The sequence below is a fragment of the Periplaneta americana genome, chromosome 8 (assembly GCF_040183065.1).
Source record: "Periplaneta americana isolate PAMFEO1 chromosome 8, P.americana_PAMFEO1_priV1, whole genome shotgun sequence".
Taxonomy (NCBI): Eukaryota; Metazoa; Arthropoda; class Insecta; order Blattodea; family Blattidae; genus Periplaneta; species Periplaneta americana.
The window spans coordinates 168864341-168886441 of NC_091124.1; the positions used below are offsets into that span (position 1 = coordinate 168864341).

General features: G+C 38.2%; 1 protein-coding gene across 5 annotated transcripts in view; it reads right to left on the bottom strand.

The window, feature by feature from the left end:
* Positions 1-22101, bottom strand: part of LOC138705233 (serine-rich adhesin for platelets-like) — a 96227-nt gene that overhangs the window by 58875 nt on the left and 15251 nt on the right. The window contains exons 1-2 of one of the 5 annotated variants that reach the window (XM_069834046.1): positions 14259-14568; positions 2386-2837 (exon numbers count right to left, since the gene is read on the bottom strand). The exons of 2 other annotated variants lie outside the window; for them this stretch is intronic. The gene's annotated coding sequence lies outside the window, so the exon portion shown is untranslated. 2 more of the 5 variants (XM_069834047.1, XM_069834048.1) reach the window with 2 other exon arrangements.

The following is a 22101-nucleotide window of genomic DNA, read 5'->3' on the forward strand; positions in this document are numbered from 1 at the left end:
ATTTCGTTGGGGTGTGTTTTCGTGTGTCTGTATATTTCATATTGTTCTAGTGTGTTTAGTTTCTGGCTTTTTCGTTGAATGTGTAGTATTTCCATGTCTGTGTTGATATCTCTGTGGGTGTGGTTAGCATTTGTGATGTGTTCTGCATATGTGGAGGTGTTTTGTAATTTTGTTATGGCTGTGATGTGTTCCTTGTAACGTGTCTGAAATGATATGCCTGTCTGTCCTATGTAGAAGTTGTTGCAGGTGTTACATATGAGTTTGTATAGACTACGCCTGTGTAGTTGTATTTGTTTGTTTGTGTGTTGAGATGTTTCTGTAGAGTGTTATTTGTTCTGTATGCGATGTTGTAATTTAATTTCTTGAATGAGGTTGCAATTTTGTATGTGTTTTTGTTTTTGTATGTTAGTGTGATGTATTTTTTGTGTTCTTGTGTTTGTGTTGTATTCTTATGTTTTCTGTGATTATGTTCTGTCTTACGTATTATGTTGTCTATTATGTTAGGGTTGTATTCGTTTTCTTGTGCTATGTACTTGATTGTGTTTAGTTCTTCGTTGTAATCCTGTTGGCTCACTGGTATGTTGAGTAGTCTGTGTACCATTGTTCGGAATGCAGCTTGTTTGTGTTGTGTGGGGTGGTTGGATGTGTTGTGTATGTGTGTTGTTGTTGTGGGTTTTCTGTATACTTTGAATGTGTGATTGTTGTCTACTTTTGTTATTGTTATGTCTAGAAAATATATGGATTTGTTGTTTTCAATTTCTAATGTGTAGTGTAGTTTTGGGTGTATTTTGTTTATGTGTTGATGCAGGTTTTGGATCTGTCTTTTGTTTCCTTTGTATAGTATTAGTATGTCATCTACGTATCTGTGCTAATATATGATGTTGTCTGCGTGTTTGTTGTTGTCTTTGTTTAGTATGTATGTCTGTAGTGGTGTAAGAATATTTCTGCTAGTATGCTAGTCTTTGAAATTCTCAACACACAGATCAATTTCAGAACACACACACTATTTGACTCAATTCGTCATCACATGAACGCACCCACACAACAGGCAGCAAAGTTGAGATGACGCTGAGACACAAAAGGCTCTGAGGATGGTGTCAAGTAGCACCGAAACAGCTGTAAGCCGCACATGCTTACATAATTAACACAAGTAAGATCACTATTTAATCAATTATGTGTAGAGTATGGTATTAGGAACAATTTACTGAAAAAAGTCAATGGTTTTTGTCAGAAAATGTAATATTTTCTCTGTAGGCCACTCTTAAAAATCTGATGGATTTGTGCCATTACATTCCACCTGTTCATCGTGAATTTTATAGAAAACTTATAACTATAAGTGACAACATTGAAGATATTCCCATTTATAAATCCAAATGAAATAGTCAACTTCATATTTCTTACATTTTTATAAAATAAGTAAATTTATTTTTTCAACAATTGTATGCTAAAAAAGAAATTATGTGATACTCACTTTAGTTTGAAAAAAAAATATGTTTATTTTTTATGCCAAACATGACTAACATCTCAATTTGAAAAGAAAATGCCATTCTGTTTTATGCCATACATGACTAACCTTTTCAGTGCTCTAAAACCCAGACTTCTTAATTAAGAAGTTATTATTTCTCTTACTGTATATTCCATTTGACACTTGTAGGTTCTAAATAAACGTTGTGTGGATACAAAAACTTGCTGTGGATTTAATTACTTCTTTCCTTTACCCTTCAATATCTCCAAACCTCTTCCTTGTGGCTGAGTCACCTTTGGCTTGAAACCCTTCATATAGGCTTGAAAAGGATAAATTAAAACATGAATAAAGCAAGTTAAAATCTTAAAAAATGAACTTAGGGCACTTTGGAATCCACCTCTTCAATCATGGATTATTAGAGCAAGCGGCATCTGTGCTCATGAGAAATATAGACAGGTATTAGGTTCTCGAGGTGGCATTGTGGAAAATTGAGGCAGTCCTACAGGTGACCAATCCTAAGAGAAAGACTACTTTTAACTCCATCTAAACACAGTCTCCCACTTTGCAGACACATCCATAGCATAGGGCATAGAACACCTAACCTTTGCGTTTACTCTGGTTACAATCAGTTTGAGTCAGTACTAACAGAAACATCATGGTCAATTTCTTCACCAGTATACTTGTTAATAAATTCACTTGGTTTCTCTACACGAAAAGTTTCATTTACATTCTCTTATCGTTGCATCCCAGGACACATCATCATAAATTCTTAAGTACTATGCTATTTGCCAATAACCAAGTTGTAACACATGAGAACAAAGATGAACTGCAAATGGCTATACATAAACTAAGTCAGTTTAAATCAGTTATTCATTTTCATAGTGTTCTGCCCAAGGGCAGGTCTTTCACTGCAAACCCACCATTCTCCAGTCTTTCCTATTTTCTGCCTTCCTCTTAGTCTCTGCATATGATCCATATATCTTTGTGTCATCTACCATCTGATATCTTCTTCTGCCCCAAACTCTTCTCTCGTTCAGCATTCCTTCCAGTGCATTCTTCAGAAGGCAGTTTCTTCTCAACCAGTGACCCAGCCAAATCCTTTTCCTCTTCCTAATCAGTTTCAGCATCATTCTATTTTCACCCACTCTTTCCAACACAGCTTCATTTCTTAATCTATCTGTCCATTTCACATGCTTCAAATCTTTTACTGTGGAAAGACTCATCATGCCATGTTTGCAGTTTTTTTTCTGGGAAAGGTAGATGCAGTAGCTTCCTGTTGCTTTCTGCATACCACTCTCTCTTTCGCATCTTAAAAGATTTCAGATGAACCCAGCATGGAGGTGAGGAGAGTGGATTTGACTAATTAGGCACACTGAAATTCACCACAAGGGTTAAATATCAGTTTTATAAGGGTTTTTGACCCAATCAGAGATCAGGAAATCCCAATTAGCCTTTGCACCCAAAATCAGTTATGTGTAACTTATAATTCAAACTTTCAACACAAAAACCCAAGAACATGATATTTATAGGAAGAGATTCGATATTGATAAAAATTATAAAAGAGAATCAGATGTTGAACAGATTCGATATTGATAAAAATTATAAAAGAGAATCAGATGTTCAACAGATATTAAGTATTTAGGGTGTGATGTAGGCATATCATATGAAGAGAATAAAGATAGTTTCATTAAAATCAGCAGCTATCAAAGAATATGTGGGATTAAGACGAACTTTGAAATGGAGGACCATGAGGGAAACACAAAATATACAATAATTCTATAAAGTAATCACTGTCCCCATTTCATCAGGCTATGCAAATCACAAAGAAAAAAGATTTAAAGCAAATAGGGTCATCAACAATCAAATTCCTTAGATCAATAAAAGCTGTACAAGAGTAGACCACATATGAAACAACGATCTGTGGTTTCAAGGCAAAAGTTGGTGAAAATGAGATTTTGCAATATGTTGCACATCCTGATGATAGCTTTATTGTAGTAAAAGATGACATGCATATCTGTATTATTTTTCTCTCTAATCTGTTGTTGTGAAACACTTTTTGGTAATTGGGTATGAAAGACCTACGTTTTACATATGCTGTTTTTCCATAACTTAAACTCAATAGAAGTAGGTACTACTTGTCATTATAATTGGTTCGTCTTTTTTTTTTTTTTCATTATGTGCCAGTTGTGGTTTGGGGGTATCAGCCTCCCCAACGAACACAAGATTACATTCAGAATTAGGCCGAGACATAGCTAACACACCTTTGTTGTTTCAGGAAGTGATGTCATCTTCTGATGATCATTAAATCTTATGAATTGAATTTTGTGATTTACTATGCCGATTGCTAATTCACAAAACATCACTTCAATATTAGAAATGACTTGTGGGATGCAATCTGACACTTGATCACTAAGTCCACTCACGCCAGGCTGTTCAACTGACATAGCTACACCACTGGTGATATCACCATTTACTTTCAACTGCAGAACTGACATTGGTAAATTGCATCGTCTATATACAATTCCAATGAATTAAATATGAGAATTTTGTAGGACAAAACAAACAAATTTCTGTACCATAGATTACAGTATGTAACCGGGCACCATCTATTGACATGTATTTACAAACAACAAATAATATTAAGTGACATTATTTTAAAGTGATTCTATCAAATCACTTTGTAGCTGAGTAGTGTAGCATCTGACTACAAATCAAAAGGTTGTTGGATCCAATCCTAGCAGTTGCACATAAGGTAAGTGAAAATAAAATATATATGTACTAAAATTAAATGCAAGACTAAAAGTTAGTAAGGAGTAGTAACACAAGTGACATGGATAAAAAAAAAAAAGAAAAAAAAAAGAAAAGGGGAAGGTAGAAAGGAGAGAGAGGAGAGGAAAAAAAGGAGAGAGAGGAAGGAAGGAAAGAAAGAAAGAAAGAAAGGAGATAAAATACAAATAATAAAAACATCATTATTTTATTTTATCTTAACCCCACATAATCTCTCTTAGAGGAAAAACGACATATGCCTCTCCTACTCAATTACCCATGTTTACTATGGTTTAATACGGTAGCTCAAACTTTAAATGCTCGCTCCTGAAAAACAGCAAGAAATGACATAGGCCTATCACATTTTGCCTTGGAATCACACAATTATAAAACAAGAACTAAGAGTAGCCTATAACCAATAGCAGAAGTAGCAATAAACATAAAGAAAGATGGAGAGGACATGTTATGCGCATGTCCCCAAAGAGAATACCAATAGAAAGATGAAGTTTTGCAAGACCGAGGATAAGATGGTGAGGCCAGAACTGGCAAAAAGTTCTAATTCTAGAATGATAGAAGAATTCAGTGGTATCAAATAAATGACAGTGTAATGGCAAGGCAAGCAGGTATCAGACAGATGGGTTTTTGGGAAGTACGATCCTCGTCAGTAGCAGGGCCTCTTACATTTCATTAATGATAGTTGAAGAAAATTCTGATCAGTGGCCAGCATATCTCGATGCTATTGCAGTTCTATCTGTCACCACCCTTACATACATCAAACAGTTAACTACACACAGAATTTTGTAGACCTTGTCACACACAAGCAGCTTTGAATGTTTCTGGAAAAATTGATAACAGAAAATGAAACAAATGTGTGGTATAATGGAAGAAATTTACCTACACACATAAAAAAAATTATGGTTTATTTAACGACACTCACAACTGCAGAGGTTATATCAGCATCGTCAGTGTGCCAGAATTTTGTCCCGCTGGAGCTCTTTTACATGCCAGTAAATCTACTGATACGAGTGTCACATTTAAACACACTTAAATGCCATCGACCTGGGCTTGGATCAAGGATGTATCGATGTGACATCAGAGAAATAGATAAAAGACACAATTTGCTTACCGAAACTACTAACCTTTTTTCTATTTAAAATTATTAGAATAGAGTATTTATGCTAGTGCCATTAAGCAGCATTTTTATATTATTAGAAAACATATCATCTAGAATTATTAAATTGCCGCTACTTCTGCACAAGAGTGCTACCAGAGCACAATGGCCCAAATCACGAATCTAGCGGGACAAAAATAATTTTAGTCACTCCGGAAGATGTAAGTAAAAACAGTACAATATTACTCTAAACATATCGCCCCATCATTATTCAGTCTTTAAACGAGAGTAGTCTAAAATAATACTGTGTGACAGAGCCTCAAAGTTGAATGTTTAGATGCTGACTTCGAGTCTGGCGTCAGACTGTTATTGTCATTATGAGATTAGTTAGTGGCTGCAAGGAAGTGTGAACAAGAGCAAGCTCCCACTCCTACTGGATCTTAAAGATAAAAGTATGTGTAACCTTTTGATGTAATAATTATACACATCCTGAGACTGGTTCTGTGATATTAACTAGTATTCATTAGGGAAAAATTTTTTTATTTTTATTCTATAACTATAAACACTTTAAAAATATATAGGCCTATATCTGAGCATATCGATAAAACTTTAGCATATTGTAGAGAAAGTTATGGGCTATAAGAGGCTTTAAACCGCAAAATGCGACACTTGCGCCTTTTGAAAATATTTGTGACTAACAAGAAAAAAATTCTGCAACCAGGACTTGCCTTAATCAGAAAGAAAACTTTTGCGGTATCATACCGAATTGACACAAACGGACCAAAACCCTAATAAACAGGTAAATACGATGTTAATTTAAAGATGTTGAATAAATTGAACTTGGTTTATAATAATTTTATATGCCAATCTTACAGAATTAGTCTTGAAATAAAATTTCTATTTCTTAGTTAAATTTGTTTGCTTAACAACAGACATTTTAACGTTTCCCTAATAAATATTAAACAGTTATTAGGTATTTACTATTATATAAAAGTTCAAAACGGTCCTTCATTTTATTTTTAGAGGAAACCATGATGTCTCAAACAGGAGTCAACTCATATGGAACTCTTCCAGAAGAAAAGGTTTACAGTGAATGATTTATGTAATTATGTGAAGACAAACCAGAATATTACGGGACTGTAGTGATACTATTGCAAGAAAAAATAAGCCACCAGCGTAGCTCAGGCGGAAGCGCATTTTCTATTAATCTGGAGTGGCACTCAGGCGAAGATTCGATTCCCACTTGGACTGATTAACTAGGTAATCTATGACGAATCCTTGGCTTCATCTCACCAAATATCATCCCGCTATTACCAATTCTATCTACGCTAAATAACTTAGTATCATAGTTTATATAGCATCGTTAAATAACCAAGTAAAAAAATTACGAAAATGGTTAGGTTTTTAAGATCTGACTTTCAGATATTTTGAAAGCAATATGGTTTGTGCTAATATACGGAAAATGCTTAAATTCAGAAATAAATTTCCTGCAGTCTGTTACGAGATTATTATATTCACGTAGTACCACAGAGCCTACTCCTGTTGCATCATCTGTTGGAAGACCAAGAAAATAATTTTCGGAAGACAGTTTAAAATCAAGGTATACATTATACAGTCATTGGTGTAGAGGATATCAAAAGAAGAATCATGTCTTGTAAGTCAGCTTTCATTGAGGAATGCAGGTATGTAACATCTGTAATAAAAAAGAGAACAGAAACCACTTTGAAAAAGGTTACAAAACATAAAAAAGCCTATTTTTCACCATGTTCACTGCCAATACCATAATATATCCCTGAAGTACTGTCATTTTATTAGAAAACATATTACCTATAAACTCACTAAACAGCAATACATTACTATCTGAAAATCTGTTATATACAAGATAAGTAATTAATTTTGTCTAAATGCACTCCCCCCCCCAGTAATGGGATAGTTTCTCTTACACAAATATAATAATAGTTTGTATACAAAACAAATACGTTACCTGTAACTACTGTATAAAGTTTTACGAAAATCTGTTAAATAGGAGAAAAGTTGATAATTTAATCTAAATTCACCTTCCATAATGAGGTAGTTTCTTTTACACGAACGTAACGAGAATTTGTATAGAAAACACAATTATGTTATCTGTAACTACTGTGCAAAGTTTGATCAAAATCCATAAGATAGGAGAGACGTTACTAGGCTATAATGGGGTAGTATTTTTTTACACAAATTTAATAAGAGTTTGTACGCAAAACAAATATGTTACCTGTAACTACTGTACAAAGTTTCATGAAAATCTGTTACATATGAGAAAAGTTATTAGTTTTGTCCTGCTAGATTTATGTTTTGGCCCACTGTGCAGAGATGGATTTGATTTATTTAGTTATTTGGCTTTTAGTGAACAACAAAAGAAACATTGAGGGACGACACCAATTTGGAATCGAAAATCCTTCAGTCTTCTTGCCTAAACAGTGTTACACCTCCATGTGGCTCCTGAGCATGTCATGTTTGCAACTGAATGACTCTTAAAATGCATTCCCTCCAATTCAATGTTGTAGCATTGCTAACATATGAATTCATCCTACAGTTCTTTGAACAGCATATCTCTTAGTGCTCGGAAAGGCAGCATTTTCTTTGGTGCTAGAAAAAGAATAGCATGTGTGTGCGTGTGTGTCTATATAGAGATCTGAATCAGCAATCAAGACAACAATCACATTAATTTGGTATTATTACAAAACCCATTAATTCTGAAGGGAAGTCTCTCCAAGGATTTTAGAAGTTCTCAACATGTATAAATATTCTACATTAAATTCCCATCATTTATATGCGTAGATTGTTGTGGGGGACTATGGTTTTACGTTGTTTATTATTGTTGTTGTATACTGTTAGTAAAATAACATGTACAAAAATAGTCTTAATTCTTCCCCGAAGGAGTAAAAACTCGTGCTCAGGGAGTTATCTAAACACATACTTAACAGAAATAAAGATAATTAACTTATTTGACACAAAGTGGATCAATGAAAAAAAAATTAAAGGAAAAAATTAACTTTCAAAAATACAATTTCAATTTTAACAATTTAACTCATACAAATACATATACATATTAAACCAATATATATTCTTTAAAAATTAAATTCCTACTTTCAAATTTCTGATACTAAAATTTTCCAAATTTGGGTATTTTTGAATTATTTTATTAGATAACCTTGGATCAAAGTAGAGTTTTGGATTTTTTTAAGTTTTACGTAGTTTTGGACAGTAGCGTAATGTTATGTTTGTTGGTAGGATATGTTTATTGCTTGGTGGCAATCAGAGTAGTTTAGGTTAGAGGTTAAGTTAGGTTAGGTTAGTATAGTTTTGCTTGGGTTAGCTAAAGTTAAGTTAAGTTATCTTAGTTTTGTTTGAGTTAGAGTTAGTTAAGGTTAGGTTAGGTTAGTTTAGGTTTTGATAGGTTATGTTAGGTTACAGTTGAAATTATGTTTCCGAATTTTTTTGTATTGACTTTCGAAAGTCGAAAATAAAATCGTTGTTTGTGAAAAAAAAAAAAAAAAAAAGGAAAAAAAAAAAAAGAAAAGAAAAAAGAAAAATCGTGGCGTGGTCGTCCCCCAGAATTACCAAAAACCAATTTCTTCAGCAAAACAAACAAGCTGATAGAACTACTGTAGGTTTTCATTTCTACTCGTGTCATTGGTCAACAATCACTTAAGACTAATGTTACAATTATACTTCGCACGAAAACATGACGACCTTCCCTCATCCCCTTTACCAGTTAACTGCAATCACGCGCAAGGGATAAACCCTTAGCCGAGTTGCCAATTCTTGAAGTCATTGTGATTTGCGAACGTTTTTCAAACTGTGTTCCGTGAAACCGCGATTTTCAGAAAGACTATATTATATTTGTAAATATAATTTATAATTACTAAATTACTAAAACAAAATTGGTATAAAAATGAACAAACTTATTTTAAAAACACTTTATATTTATATTTTCACTAACATGTTTTGCCTAATAAACAAAAAAATGCAGACTTCTATAATAAGTGTTAAATTCTCATGTTATTGAAGTTCCAGAATTTTATACTTAATTAAGAATGTTGCGCCGGTAAAATTTTCTGAAACTGTGATCATTGAATAGTTATAGAATTTATAGTACAAAAGAGTAAAGTTAGATTTTATCAGCTTCCCCTTGGGTGATAATTTCCACGAATGCATAAAATCTGTTTACTCTAGTATGCTATACAATATTTTATTCATTACTGGTATGTAAATTTAATTTTAAATTGTAGGGCTTTTCTTTGTACTGTGTTGTTGGCGAAGAAGTTCATATATATTCATTTTACTATTGCTAATATGTTGGTTGTCATGTAGAGTGATTTAAAAGCATTTAATTCACTGCTGTAAGTTAGAAAACTTTTAAGCACTGCTGTGAATAATGTCATTATTTAGGTTGCTAAGGACGGTGTTGCTGTTGGCGATATCTCTTTCGCGTGCTGTTCACAAACTGTTCGGCGAAGTAAATCACATATAAAATCGTCTATCTTACCGAATTCTGTTTTAATTTGTTTATTTTCTCTTCAGTTGGTGAACCGTAATTCTTAATTTCTATGCCCATATATCCAACTCCGCCGGTTGCGTCCGATGTTAAGTGATTAAGATTTATACTTATTAAACTGCCTGAACTTTCGATTACTTTATGGATAGAATTTCTAACGTTAGACACAATTTTAACACTTTGTTTTCTTAGCTACGCTCCTCTGCAAATAAGATATTCTGTTTTCTTCGACGGTGTTATTTGTTGTTCTTGTCGTGATGGTCCTGGATCTTCAGGTGTATCAGGAGGCCTGGCTGCGGATCATCTGCTCCAACACTCATTAATCATGGCCGGAATAAATTAGATATATTGAAGCGCACAACGGTATAAAACAACACGTCGACAAAGACACTTAGAATGGATGAAACCCAACAGGTAGAGGCAATGACTACTAGATTTGGCAATGCTGGGATCTATTGTATTTCTGCCACGCGACTAGGGGTTGAGTAGAGGATGGGGGTTTATGAGAGATTACCAATTCCAAGAAGAGAGGCCGTCATGTTTCCGAGCCAAGTATACCTGCATTAAGCCCTGAAAACTATCTTGAGAATTTCCGATCTCAAACAAGAACCCTGCTAGACAAAAAATACTCTTCAAGCCATTGGCTAAACTAGCACTGAGTTAGTTCCTTGTAGTCTGCTTATAACCTACACCTTCAAGTGTTTAGAGCTTTCGCCTCAGTCACATCACACTAGTGTACACTCATGCTATGTCTTGCATATTCGAATCTGTGACAGGTTAGATTAAGTTAGTTTAGGCTCTTTTTATGCTTTGCATATACGAATATGTGACAGTTTTCAATGTGATTTTTCTATTCCTTGAAGTTATTGTACAAACTTACAAATTTCTTAGCAATATTTCAGTCTATATTTATCACATAAAATAGGTATCATAAATGATAGGTATAGACTAATATACTGATAAGAAATTTGTAATCTGACAAATTAGGGTTGGTTAGTTTAGGCTTTCCTTATGCCTTGCATACATGGTGGGCAAAGGCTGGCGATTTTCTTTGTTATGTTGTCAGTACTGGTCTGTAATAAGGTAGTATAATGGCAGAGTTTCACTGCAGAAATTACCAGAACTATGCACTAGTTTTACCAAGCCGTTTTTAAAAACTCAATACCTGTTGCTGCTACCACTTTCCCTAGTCACTCATTAGTAAAAGCAAGTAATGAAACTAGCACTGAGATTGTTCCAATTATTTCGAAAGTGAAAATTATTTAATTTATAAACGATTTTTGGACAAGGTGGAGTATTCACCAGCCACTGAACGAATATTGCACACTTTTATCACTGTTAATGTGGCGCTATAAACCAATTTTCAACACTTTTATCACAACTACAACACATTTCAATTCTTATTGTATTATATACAATAAAATCTCGTTAAAATATTCCCGCTTATAATGATATCCCATTCAATATGCTCTTTTCATACTTTCCCTGGACATTTCATATAATTTTACCCTCTTGTAATGCTTCCGAATCCCGCTTGTAGCACTCTGTTTGCATTGGAAATGAGTAAAAAATTCCGCATAAATTGCGAAACTTATGTTTTAAAAGCATGCTGAAGAAATGTGTTGCTGTGACAGTACTGAGACCATGGCATTACGAGTGCAAGAAAGAAATTTCACCTTTGCCTGAAAAACCCTCTGGTAGCACTGTCGGAAGTTTTATTTACCGGTATAGTACTTTCCTTCAATGAAAGAATTTTAACACTCACAAGTCTCCCTTTCAGTACATTCCTATACTTTCTGTAAAATTCAGTCAAACTTTGAATTCTGAGAAATTATGCAGTAAGTTTGATCATGCAAAATGGCAAAGCTGAAATCTCTGTCTATAAGTGAAAAGTTACATTGTTCCTTGAGGTGTATCAAGTGAAGTTATCTGTAGTTAGGCACACTTGAACCATATAGAAAATGTTACCATTCATAATAGCAATAACTTACAAAAACACGGCAAAGAACAATAAAATATTATTTTCATATGAAATGAGTTCATATTTGCATTTTGCGCTGTAACTAATGAACAATATAATGTCTTCTATGAAGTGATGTCTAAATTGTTTTCCCCATTTTATAAATCATTTCCCTTCTATAGCACTCTCCTGCTTATAATGCTTTAAGGCCACAGTACCTTGACGAGCATATTAACGGGGTTATACTGTATAAGCAATTATCACTACATTACCACATTTAATATTTCACAAAACATACACTGAACGAACTAAATGTAATTATTATGAAAGTCGCCATATTTTCTTTCCACATCACGATCCACTTCTACTGACGGCACCCGACACGAGTAGCAGGGAGGACAATATATGCAGATGAAATGATACTAAACGTAAGGAATGTTACTAAAGGTCTGTAGTATTGTGTGACAGGTTAGGTTAGGTTAGATTATGCATTATGTGACAGGTTAGGGTAGATTCGATTAGGTGTGTAGTATTATTACTATGTTGGTGACACTGAACCCACCCCAGCCTCTGCTTCAAATTACATCACATTAACAAATTTGACCGTATTCTTCATTCACGTATGACGATTTTCGTACCGGTATATAAGTAAGGGACATAATGGTTTATAAGGTCTGTACTATCTTAAGCATCTAAGATTTGGCCATTGTCGAAGTCAGATGCGACATTATTATGTACATTTGAAAGAAAGATTCTTAGGCAAATCTTTGGACCAGTTAGAGAAAACAGAACATGGAGAAGAAGATATAATTTCGAACTGTACAGATTATATAATGAGCCGGACATTGTTAGATTCATAAAAATAAGAAGATTAGATTGGGCTGGGCATGTTGTGAGAATGCAAGATGATAGAGTTGTGAAGAGAGTTTTTTAATTTATTCCGATAGAAAGAAGGAAGGTTGGGAGACCGAGATTGAGATGGGAAGACTGTGTGATGGATGACATGAAGACTTTGGGTGTTAGAAATTGGAGAAGTTTGGCATTGGATAGGGAGGAATGGCGAAAACTTCTGAAGAAGGCCAGGGCCCATGAAGGGTTGTCGTGCCATTGATGATGATGATAATGGTTTATTTAACGACGTTCGCAACTGCCGAGGTTATATCAGCGTCGCCGGTGTACCGAAATTTTGTTCCGCAGGATTTCTTTTACATGCCAGTAAATCTACTGACATGAGCCTGTCGCATTTAAGCACAGTTGGAGATGCAGTTGATCTATATGCAAGGCATAATAAAAGCCTTAGCTAACCAAACCTAACCTGTTACAGATTCGTATATGCAAGGTGTATAATCAGAGTATGAAGGGAACTACCTCAGCATTAGTTGAATCAAGTGGATAATTAGCAAGTGGCTGCCGTCTTTTACAAGATTAGTGGGTTATATTGAGATTCAGCGTTGAATGAAGATGAGGCAGGTCAACCGCAGACTCTGTCACCAGTCATGTAGCAGACCTGCCCTACAATGTTGCCCAGTTGGGCTAGGAGGAGTCTGTATACCCCTTGCTCTGTAGAACTGATTAAAAATATATGGTGGTTCTTTATTGTCACGTGTAGAGATGCTTACATTGGTCATGTCAGTCCAATAATTATATTTTTATGTCAAGTGGGTGCTGAGTTATTTGCATTTATGTTGTGCCTGTTTATCCTATGGCAGTCTGTGTAAACATACGATAACACGCATCAATTACTAATTGGAAGCACAGTCAAACTTAGGAAAAGTTATTCTTATTTGTAATTTATATAACTTACGTGATCTTGATTGTTCGTACTGTAAGTTCAAGTGGTTTTAGTGAATAAGTAAGTGTGGTTTTAAAGTAGTGATAACATTTTTTATAGTGTCATTCCACATTCATTTTTTTTTAAGTGTGTGTGTTTTCAAATATGTCGCTGGAATCTGGAACAAGTAAAGAGGGTGACCTTAGACTAGGCTGGCAAGAAGTTATTAGGAGGCAGAGTAGAAAAATAGGCCTAATATATAATATGTAACAATTCTTAAAGAAATTAGCTTCACCCGAAATACAGGATCGCACCGACTTTTCGAAAACACAAGAATTAACTATAGAAGCATATGGTATTGGAAGCACTGATACTCTTACAAATATTTGTAATGAGGCAAAAAAAAAAATCAACAGAACATAGTGGCGTGATAGATAGTACGACATTTGAACAATGGCCAAATTGTGTTCGTCATGCAGAACAGCTGCAAGAAGATTTCCACAAACAAATTAACAAACAGAGACCAAACTTTAGAACCAATTGTGATAGACCTTGAAGACGACAGTGATTCGGATAGTGAATTGATTGACACGGAGAAGGATGAGGGGCACGAGGAAGACGAGAACGCAGGCGAACAACTTGCTATACCTCTAGCGGGTTAAAGTGAGTAATTTTGTTTATAAAATGCGACAAATAATAATAATAATAATAATGATAATGCAGCAGCAGCAGCAGACGAATGTATAGTACAAAGCTTCCATCCCTCCCGAACGTGCATATTGTAACACCGTTGAGACACGCTCCTCTGCTCTGATAGGCCACACTCCAACTTAAGACAAGTTTGACCACAGTATAGAGAACATGTTCTCTATACTGTGGTTTGACTATCAGTATAGTTGAGGGGATATCTAAGTGACGTGAGGCCGAGGATCTTATACCAGTGAAATCTTTTCACATACCCCTCGGCCTCACAACACTTACATATTCACTCAACTAACCCACTAACCTTGTCACATACCGACACGTCGTACAATAACAAAGTAGCAAATAGGGCTATTACTTTTTTTCCAATCTCAAATTACTTATATTTGAACACAATATACACACCTCATTCATTATAATATGACAACGCGGTTAAATCAACATTTAGGTTGCCGAGGCGAAGTGTCATGGCGGACGCGCGCAAGGCTACTACGTAAATCAAATTAAGCATGTATGCATGGCAGCCAACACTACTCTCCTTAGCGATGAGAGAAGAGCTGCTATCATGTATTTCCATAGCCAATATGTTGTAACTGTATGAAATCATGGACGTAGTTTACAGACAGAACACCAGAGTCGCATTCACACGATGCTTCCAGCTCAGGAAAACCGTACGGCAAAGAAACTGTTGACCAAACAAATTATTACCCGGGTTCGATCCCCGTATCAATGTAATTCCGTGGAACATGTATAAGTACCACAGATATGCAAATAATCGTAATACTAGGACATATAATCCCCCATTAACAGGAAAGGTAACGCACTGAGGTCATAGAGTGAACTACGAGGACAGCCAATGGACTGGTAGGACGGACAGTGTAGTTACAGCACAGAGACTGAGAGGAAAAAGACTGAACTGCTAGGACAAAGAGTGTAGTGACAGGACAAAGCTTGGACTGATAGCACACAGAATGGACTCAGAGGACATAGATTGGACTGAGAGCAGATAGGCTGGACTGAGAGGAGATAGACTAGACTGAGAGGATATAGAGTGGACTGAGAGGAGATAGAGTGGACTGAGAGGAGATAGAGTGGACTGAGAGGACATAGAGTGGACTGAGAGGACATAGAGTGGACTGAGAGGACATAGAGTGGACTGAAAGGACACAGGGTGGACTGAGAGGAGATAGAGTGGACTGACAGGAGATAGAGTGGACTGAGAGGACATAGAGTGGACTGAGAGGACATAGAGTGCTCTGACAGGACATAGAGTGGACTGAGAGGACATAGAGTGGACTGAGAGGACATAGAGTGGTCTGAGAGGACATAGAGTGGACTGAGAGGAAATAGAGAAGACTGACAGGAGATAGAGTGGACTGACAGGAGATAGAGTGGACTGAGAGGACATAGAGTGGACTGAGAGGACATAGAGTGGACTGAGAGGACATAGAGTGGACTGAGAGCAGATAGAGTGGGCTGAGAGCAGATAGAGTGGACTGAGAGGACATAGAGTGGACTGAGAGGACATAGAGTGGACTGAGAGGAGATAGAGAAGACTGACAGGAGATAGAGTGGACTGAGAGGAGATAGAGTGGACTGAGAGGACATAGAGTGGACTGAGAGGACATAGAGTGGACTGAGAGCAGATAGAGAAGACTGACAGGAGATAGATGGACTGAGAGGATATAGAGTGGACTGAGAGGACATAGAGTGGACTGAGAGGACATAGAGTGGACTCAGAGGACATAGAGTGGACTGACAGGAGATAGAGTGGACTGAGAGGACATAGAGTGGACTGAGAGGACATAGAGTGGACTGAGAGGACATAGAGTGGGCTGAGAGCAGATAGAGTGGACTGAGAGGACATAGAGTGGACTGAGAGGACATAGAGTGGACTGAGAGGAGATAGAGAAGACTGACAGGAGATAGAGTGGACTGAGAGGAGATAGAGTGGACTGAGAGGACATAGAGTGGACTGAGAGGACATAGAGTGGACTGAGAGCAGATAGAGAAGACTGACAGGAGATAGATGGACTGAGAGGATATAGAGTGGACTGAGAGGACATAGAGTGGACTGAGAGGACATAGAGTGGACTCAGAGGACATAGAGTGGACTGACAGGAGATAGAGTGGACTGACAGGAGATAGAGTAGACTGACAGGAGATAGAGTGGACTGAGAGGAGATAGAGTGGACTGAGAGGACATAGAGTGGACTGAGAGGACATAGAGTGGACTGACAGGTGATAGAGTGGACTGAGAGGACACAGAGTGGACTGAGAGGATACAGAGTGGACTGAGAGGAGATAGAGAAGACTGACAGGAGATAGAGTGGACTGAGAGGACACAGGGTGGACTGAGAGGACACAGTGGACTGACAGGAGATAGAGTGGACTGAGAGGACACAGGGTGGACTGAGAGGACAGAGTGGACTGAGATGACACAGAGTGGACTGAGAGGAGATAGAGAAGACTGACCGGAGATAGAGTGGACTGAGAGGACACAGAGTCGACTGACAAGAGATAGAGTGGACTGAGAGGCATATAGTGGACTCAGAAGACAGGGAGTGTACTACGAGGACGTATAGTAGACTGAGAACACAGTAGACTGAGAAGACTGGGAATGGACTGAGATGACATATAGTGGACTGAGAATACATAGAGTGGACTGAGAGGACATTGAGTGGACTGACAAGACAGGGAGTGGACTAAGAAAAACCAGAGTGTACTGAGATGACATAGAGTGGACTGAGAAGACGGGGAGTGGACAGAGAGAACACAGAGTGTACTGAGCTAACACAGAGACTACTGAGATGACATAGAGTGCACTGAGAAGAGAGTGAGTGGAGTGCTACGACAGGGAGAGGACTGAGATGACATACAGTGGACTGAGAAAACACGGTGTGCACTGAGAAGACAGGGAGTGGACTGAGATGACATAGAGTGGACTGATAGGGCATAGAGTGGACTGACAGGACAGAGGGTGGACAGAGACGACTTAGAGTGGACTGAGAAGACATAGAGTTGACTGACAGAACACAGGGTGGAATGAGAAGACATAGAGTGGACTGAGAGAACAAAGGGTGGACTGAGACGACGTAGAGTGGACTGAGAATAAAGGAGTGGACTCAGTATGTTGAGTATACTGAGATGACATAGAGTGAACTGAGAAGACAGGCAGTGGACTGAGAGGACATAGACCGGACTAAGTACATAGGGAGTGGACGGAGATGGCACAGATTGTATTGAGAGAACAGAGGGTGGTCTGAGAAGACATAGAGTGAACTGAGAAGGCAGGGAGTGGACTGAGAGAACACAGAGTGTATTGAGATGACATAGAGTGGACTAAGAGAACACAGAGTGTACTGAGATGACGCAGAGTGTACTGAGAAGACATAGAGTGGACTGAGATGACACAGAGGGTACTGACAGAACAGAGGGTGGACTGAGACGACATAGAGCGGACTGAGAAGACGTAGAGTGGACTGAGAAGATAGGGAGTGGACTGAGAAGAGAAGCAGTGGACTGAGATGACATAGAGTGGACTGAGAGGAGATACAGTTGACTGACAGAACAGAGGGTGGACTGAGACGACATAGAGTGGACTGAAAAGACAGAGAGTGGACTGAGAGAACACAGAGTGTACTGAGAAGACATAGAGGGGACTGAGAAGATAGGGAGTGGACTGAGAAGAGGAGGGGACTGAGATGACATAGAGTGGACTGAGAGGAGATAGAGTTGACTGACAGAACAGAGGGTGGACTGAGACGACATAGATTGGACTGAGAGAACACAGAGTGTACTAACAGAACAGAGGGTGGACTGAGACGACATAGAGCGTACTGAGAAGATATAGAGTGGACTGAGAAGACAAGGAATGAACTGAGAAAACAGGGAGTGGACTGAGATGACATAGAGTGGACTGAGAGGACATAGAGTGGACTGACATGACACTGAGTGTACTGACAGACCAGAGGGTGGACTGAGACGACATAGATTGGACTGAGAAAACAGGGGGTGTACTCAGAGGACATAGAGTGTACTGAGATGACGCAGAGTGGACTGAGAAGACAGGGAGTGGACTGAGAGGACATAGACTGTACTGAGAACACAGGGTTTGGACTGAGAGGACACAGTTTGCTGAGAGAACAGAGAGTGGACAGAGAGGACAGCAAGTGGACTAAGAGGACATAGAGTGGACTGAGATTAGATAGAGTGGACTGAGAGGACATAGGGAGGACTGAGAGGATATAGAGTGGACTGAGATGACATGGAGTTTAGTGAGAGGATAGGGAGTGGACTGAGAGGACATAGAATGTACTCAGAGATCAGAGATTGTACTGAGAGGACATAGAACGGACTGAGAAGACAGGGAGTGGACTGAGAAGACATAGAGTGTACTCAGAGGACAGGAAGTGGACTGAGAGGACACAGAATGTACTGAGAGAACAGAGATTGTACCGATGGGACTTAGAATGGACTGAGAAAACAGGGAATGGACTGAGAAGACATAAGTGTACTGAGAAGACAGGGAGTGGACTGAGAATAGATACAGTGGACTGAGAAGACAGGGAGGGGACTAAAAGGACATATAGTGGACTGAGAAGACATAGATTTGACAGAGAAGACAGGGAGTGGACTGAGATGACATAGAGTGGACTGAGAGGACATAGAGTTGACTGAGGAGACATAGAGTAGACTGAAAAGAAAGGGATTGGTCTGAGAGGACACAGAGTGTACTGAGAGGACAGTGGGTGTAATGAGAGAACATAGAGTGGACTGAGATAACATAGAGTGGACTGAGAAGAAAGGGAGTGGACTGAGAGGACATGGGGAGGACTGAGAAAACAGGGACTGGACTGAGAGGACACAGAATGTACTGAGATCACAGAGAGTGTACTGAGAGCACATAGAATTGACGGAGAAGACAGGGAGTGGACTGAGATGACATAGAGTGGACTGAGAGAACATAGAGTCTTCTGGGAGTACATAGAGTGGACTCAGATGACATAGAGTGGACTGAGAAGTCAGAGAGAAGACTGAGAGGACATAGAGTGGACTGAGAAAACAGATAGTGTACTGAGAGGACACAGAGTGTACTGAGATGACACAGACTGGACTGAGAGGACATAGATTGGTCTGAGAAGACGGGGAGTGGACGGAAATGGCATACAGTGTATTGAGAGTACAGAGGATGGACTGAGAGGACATAGAGTGGACTGAGATATCAGGGAGTGGGCTGAGAGAACACAGAGTGTACTGAGATGACACAGAGAGTACAGAGATGACATAGAGTTGACTGAGAAGACAGGGAGTGGAATGAAAGAACACAGATTGTACTGAGATGACACAGAGAGTACTGAGATGACATAGAGTGGACTGAGAAAACAGCTAGTGGACTGAGAGAACACAGATTGTACTGAGCGAACAGAGGGTGGACTTAGAGTACATAGATTTGACTGAGAAAACATATAGTGGACTGAGAGGACATAGAATGGACTGAGAGGACATAGAGTGGACTGAGAAGACATAGAGTTTGCTGAGGAGTAAGGGATTGGTCTGAGAGAACACAGAGTGGACTGAGAGGACAGTGGGTGTAATGAGAGAACATAGAGTGGACTGAGGTGACATAGAGTGGACTGAGAAGACAGGGAGTGGACTGATAGGACATATTGTGGACTGAGAAAACAGGGAGTGGACTGAGAGGACATATTGTGGACTGAGAAAACGGGGAGTGGACTGAGAAGACAGGGAGTGGGAGGGCAGAGAGTGGACTGAGTGTCAGAGAATGGACTGGTTGGACTTTGTGTGGACTGAGAGGAAGCAGATTTTACTGAGAGGAGAGAGTGGACTGGGAGGACAGAGTGAACTGAGAGCACATAGATTGCACTGAGAGGACAGAGTGTGGACTGAGAGTTTAGAGAGGGGACTGAGACGTCAGAGATGGGACTCAGAGGACAGAGAGTGGACTGTGATGACAGAGAGTAAACTGAGAGAACATGGAATGGAGTAAGAGTTCAGAAAGTGGAATATGAGTACCGAGAGTTGACTGAGAGAACAGAGAGTGGACTGAGAGGCGAGAGAGTGGACTGAGAGGAACCAGATTGGATTGAGAGAAGAGAGAGTGGACTGAGAGAACAGAGAGAGGACTCAGAGGACAGAGTGAACTAAGAGAACATAGAGAACTGAGTGGTCAGAAAAGGGATTAAAAGGACAGAAATTGGACTGAGAGGACACAGAAGAAAATGACAGAGTAGAGAGAGAGAACAGAAATATATGTTGATCTCAAGAAAGTTATTCCCCTCAGTGAGACTTGTAATCTTGCTAGTTATTAGTAGGGGACAGAAGAAAAAAAGAAAGAAAGAAAAAAAAAAAGAAAAAAAAAGAAAAAGAAAAACAAAAGCAGAAAATGTAGATATAAGTTTCTTGCTGTAATATTTACGGGCTACTGTTTGAACTCAGTGAGGGCATTCTTTCTTGAGTTCGAAACTAGTAAATTTAAAACATATCGTTATGGATATGAAGGAACTGGAAAAAAAAAAAAAAAGCTATTTCTGTAAACATAATATCCCATGTCCATCTATTAGCAGGCATAGTTGGAATCCTGTCAGGACATTATTTCCCTAGTTCGATCCTTGTAAACTTATTAGTGACAGGTACAGCCGGTACAGGTATGAAGAAAATGCTAAAAAAAAATTGTAGAATTTGTAAATATTAACGCCGTTACTGGAATAGTAATAGGCTGTACTTTGAAGTAAAGAATAATTTTCCTAATTCGAGCCTAATCTAAACATGTGACATTAGTATGGCTATTAAGGATTTAGTATTCTAAAAAATGCATGTCAAGTCACAGCTGATAACATACGAAATGTCGATTACCTCTTTATTTACATCTTACACCAAATGTAACTTACATGAAATTATCAGTTCTCGTGGGCCTATTATGCACTGGAATGAAATGGAATTTCGGGAGAGGGGCACTATGACCCAGCACTGCTACCTATAACGTTCTATTGCACTAACCCTCGAGGTAGGCACATTCCCAAACTCAGACCTGCTGACTACAATAAGGTGCGCTATGTATCCAGGTTTCGAGTAGGCAAACCCACTCATCCCTAGGCCAGCCCCTCCTTACGTCACTAGCCGGCATTCGAGGAATGCTATGGAATAATGACTGAATGGAGAAATGTTGACAGAATGAAGTAGATTCCTAATCAGGGAAAACGGGATAACCCCGAGGAAAACCCAACTGCAATCTTGTTCACCACAAGTGTCACTATGGATTCTACAATTAAAGATCCCATACAAACCCGACTCTGTCAGAGAGTTACGCCTTATGACTTGTTATAAAAGTTTCTTCATTTGCTCTAGAAGTTCGTTTTTTTATGATGTGTAGTAGTACTCAATTTCTTACAAGTAGGCCTAGTCCAACCGTTATTTTGTTCGGTACTTGCTTTGCTTTTTTTCATTTGTCTTTTAATCCTAGTATTTTTTCAATTCTCTTTTAATCCTAGCATATCGATATATACAAGTAATTAAGTTTACTGTTACCCTATTTTTTTAGAAAGGAGAAAGTTACACAACAGAACTGGATGCATTGTATTCTACACCTGATATAATTATGAACATTAAATCTAGACGTTAGAGATGGGCAGGACATGTAGCATGTATGGGTGAAACCAGAAACGCATATACAGTGTTAGTTGGGAGGCCGGAGGGAAAAAGACCCTTGAGGAGACCGAGACGTAGATGGGAAGATAATATTAAAATGGATTTGAGGGAGGTGGGATAT